At 39.3% G+C, this 3938-nt stretch overlaps 1 pseudogene; it reads left to right on the forward strand.

Moving 5' to 3' along the window:
* The first annotated feature begins 602 nt into the window (after nt 1–602).
* LOC123454246 lies at nt 603–882 on the forward strand (annotated as a pseudogene).
* The last annotated feature ends 3056 nt before the right edge of the window (nt 883–3938 follow it).

Below are 3938 nucleotides of genomic sequence, written 5' to 3' on the forward strand. Positions count from 1 at the left end.
AACAAGCAGGGGTTGCTATCCTAATATCTGACAAGGTAGACGTTAGTCCAACATTAGTCAAGAAAGATAAGGAAGGTCACTTTATATTGATTAAGGGCACACTCCAACAGGAGGACATTACAATCCTAAACATATATGCACCTAACATGGGGGCTCCCAAATTCATCAAACAAACACTATTAGAACTAAGGTCACAGATAACACCAAACACAGTGGTGGTGGGTGACTTTAACACCCCACTCTCATCAATTGATAGATCATCCCAGGAAAAAATAAACAAAGAGGCATCTGGACTAAATGAGGTCACAGAAGGAATGGACCTAACAGATATATATAGGACATTTCATCCAGAGGCTGCAGAATATACATTCTTTTCAGCAGCACATGGAATATCCTCTAAAATAGACCATATATTAGGACACAAAGCAAATCTTAACAAATACAGGAAAATCGAAATAATTTCTTGCATTCTATCTGACTGCAATGGACTTGGACTACAAATAAATAGCAAGAAAGGCTATTGGGATATTTTTTATAATCATGGAAAATGTTAATAAAAATTGTGAAAAGGGTCTCTGTGATCAGTCTGGGCTCACGGCGACATGGCCAAGTGCACCAAGAAGGTCGGTATCGTTGGTAAGTATGGGACCCGCTATGGGGCCTCCCTCTGAAAAATGGTGAAGAAAATTGAAATCAGCCAGCACGCCAAGTACACTTGCTCCTTCTGTGGCAAAACCTAGATGAAACAACGGGCTGTAGGCATCTGGCATTGTGGTTCCTGCATGATAATGGTGGCTGGTGGGGCCTGGACCTACAACACAACTTCTGCTGTCACAGTCAAGTCTGCCATCAGAAGACTGAAGGAACTGAAGGACCAGTAGAAGCCCTATCATTTGAGACATCCCTGGCCTGCAATAAATGGGTTATGTAACAAAAAAAAATTGTGAAAAGGGAAAAAATGGAACTATGCCCCTTACTTCTTTCTCTGTATCTTTGTCATTTGCATACAGAAAGGCTACTGATTTTTGTGCATTGATTTTGTATCCTGCTATTTTGCTAGAGGAGTTAATCACCTTTAGTTTTGGGATGGAGTCTCTCAGGTCTCTTACATATACAATCATGTCATCAGCGAATAGAGCTAACTTCTCCCTTTCCAAATTGTATCCCTTTTATTTCCTTCTCCTGTCTTATTGCTTGAGCTAGGACTTCCAGTGCTATATTAAAAGCAGAGGTGAGAGTGGGCAACCTTGTCTTGTTCCTGATCTTAATAGGAATTCCTCCAGTCTCTCTCCATTAAGAATTATTTGGGGACTGGAGAGATGGCTTAGCGGTTAAGCGCTTGCCTGTGAAGCCTAAGGACCCCATTTTGAGGCTCAGTTCCCCAGGTCCCAGTTAGCCAGATGCACAAGGGGGCACACGCGTCTGGAGTTCGTTAACAGAGGCTGGAAGCCCTGGTGCACCCATTCCCTCTCTCTCCCTCTATCTGTCTTTCTCTCTGTGTCTGTCGCTCTCAAATAAATAAATTAATTAATTAAAATTAAAAAAAAAGAATGATTTGAGCCTTCTGAGGTTTGTATATCGCCTTTATTATGTTAAGATATGCACCAACTGTGTCAATTCTCTCCAATGTTTTGATCATGAAGTGATGTTGTATCTTGTCAAAGGCCTTCTCTGCATCTATCGAAATGATCATGTGGTTTTTATGTTTAAGCTTGTTTGCGTGGTGTATTACATTGACAGTATGGTGAACCACCCCTGTGTTCCTGGGATAAATCCCACTTGGTCAAGGTGGATAATGCTTTTGATATGTTGTTGGATTCGGTTTGTGAGGATTTTGTTCATGATCTTTGCATAAGTTCATCAGGGAAATAGGCTGGTAGTTTTCTTGTGGCATCTCTGCCTGGTTTTGGAATTAGGGTGATACTAGCTTCATAAGAGGAGTTGGGTAACTTTTCCTGCTCTCCAATTGTGTGGCTCAGTTTGAGGAAGATTGATTTGAATTCTTCCATGAAGGTTTGATAGAATTCAGCTGAGAAGCTATCTGGTCCTGGACTCTTCTTTTGAGGGAGGTTTTTGATTACCTTTTCAATCTCCCTGAGTGTGATGGGTTCATTGAGGTTATTAATCTGCTCTGAGTTTACCTTAGATAGATGGTATGTGTCCAGGAATTTATCCATCTTCTCCATATTTTCCAGTTTTGTGGAGTAGATGTTTTTGAAATAAGTACTGATGATTCTTCCAATTTCACTTATGTCTGTTGTGATCTCTCCTTTTTCATTTTGAATTTTGTTAATTTGAAGCTTCTCCTGTTTTTTGCTTGATCAAATTGGCCAGGGTTTTGTCAATTTTGTTTATTTTTTCAAAGAACCAGCTCTTTGTTTTGTCAATTGTCTTAATTGTTTCCTTGGTTTCCAATTCTTTAATTTATGCTCTGATTTTAATTGCTTCTTTCATTCTGGAGGTGTTTGGGTTGGATATTTCTTGTTTTACCAGTGCTTTTAGGTAGATGGTTAGGTTATTGATTTGGGATCTTTCTGTCTTTTTTATGAAGGCATTCAGTGCTATGAATTTTCCCCTAAGGAAGTCTCCTTCATTGTGTACCATAAGTTTTGGTATGATGTGTTCTCATTGTCATTCAATTCCAGGAATTTTGCAATTTCCTTTTTTATTTCATCCACTATCCATTTATTGTTTAAAAGTGTGCTGTTCAGTTTCCAGGTACCGTTGGGATTCTTGGTGGGTCTTTTGTTGTTGATTTCAAGCAATAAAGCATTGTGATCTGATATCAGGCAGGGAATGATGTCAATCTTTCTAAATATGTGGAGGCAGTCTTTGTGAACCAGTATATGGTCCATTTTGGAGAAAGTTCCATGGGCTGCTGAGACAAATGTGTGTTCTGTGGATTTGGGGTGGAAAGTTCTGTAGATGTCCGTTAAGTCTAAGTGATCTGTAGTTTTGTTGAGCCCTCTTACTTCCCTGTTGAATTTCTGTTTGGGTGATCTGTCTATTACTGATAATGATGTATTGAAGGCCCCAACTATAATGGTGTTGGTGGTTATTTCTGTTTTATTGTCAAGTAGGTTTTGTTTTATGAACTGTGGTGCCCCTGGGTTTGGTGCATACAGATTTATGATTGTAATATCATCCTGTTGGATCATTCCCTTGATAAGTAGGACATGGCCTTCTTTGTCTTTTTGATTATTTTTTGTTAGAAATCTATCTTATCCGATATTAATATAGCTACACCTGCTTGTTTCTTATTCCCATTTGATTGGAATATTGTTTTCCACCCATTCAACCCGAGGAGGTGTCTGTCTTAAGTGGTGAGGTGGGTTTCTTGAAGGCAACAGATTGTGGGGTCTAATTTTTTGATCCATCTTGTTAGCTTGTATCTCTTGATGGGTGAATTAAGTCCATTAATATTTACGGTACTGACTGGGAGATTTGATTTGATCCCTGCCATATTGTGATGGTAGATGTGTGTTGGTGTTTTCATGGACTTTGAAGTTTTCTGTGACTACTCTGAGTTTGGTTATTGTGATCTGCTTCTTGTAGGCAGTTAAGTTTGATTATTTGTTTCTTCTCTGTGGAGAATTTCCTGAAATACTCTCTGTAGGTTTGGTTTTGTGTTCATATGGTTTTACAGCTGAGTTTTGTCATGGAAAGTTTTTCTTTCATCATCTATTATGAGGGATACTTTTGCTGGGTAAAGTAGTTTGGGTGGGAAGCCATAGGTTCTTAGACTTTGCAGTGTTTCCTTCCAGGCCCTTCTGGCTTTCAGGGTTTCCATTGAGAAGTCTGTAGTAATTCTGATGGGGTTACCTTTGAAAGTGGTGTGCTGTTTTTCCCTAGCTGCTTTTAGGATTTTCTCTTTGGTCTCAATGTTTAGAGTCTTAATGACAATATGTCTTGGAGAGTTACTCATTTGGTCCAGTCTG

Source organism: Jaculus jaculus, chromosome 13, assembly GCF_020740685.1.
Source record: "Jaculus jaculus isolate mJacJac1 chromosome 13, mJacJac1.mat.Y.cur, whole genome shotgun sequence".
NCBI lineage: Eukaryota > Metazoa > Chordata > Mammalia > Rodentia > Dipodidae > Jaculus > Jaculus jaculus.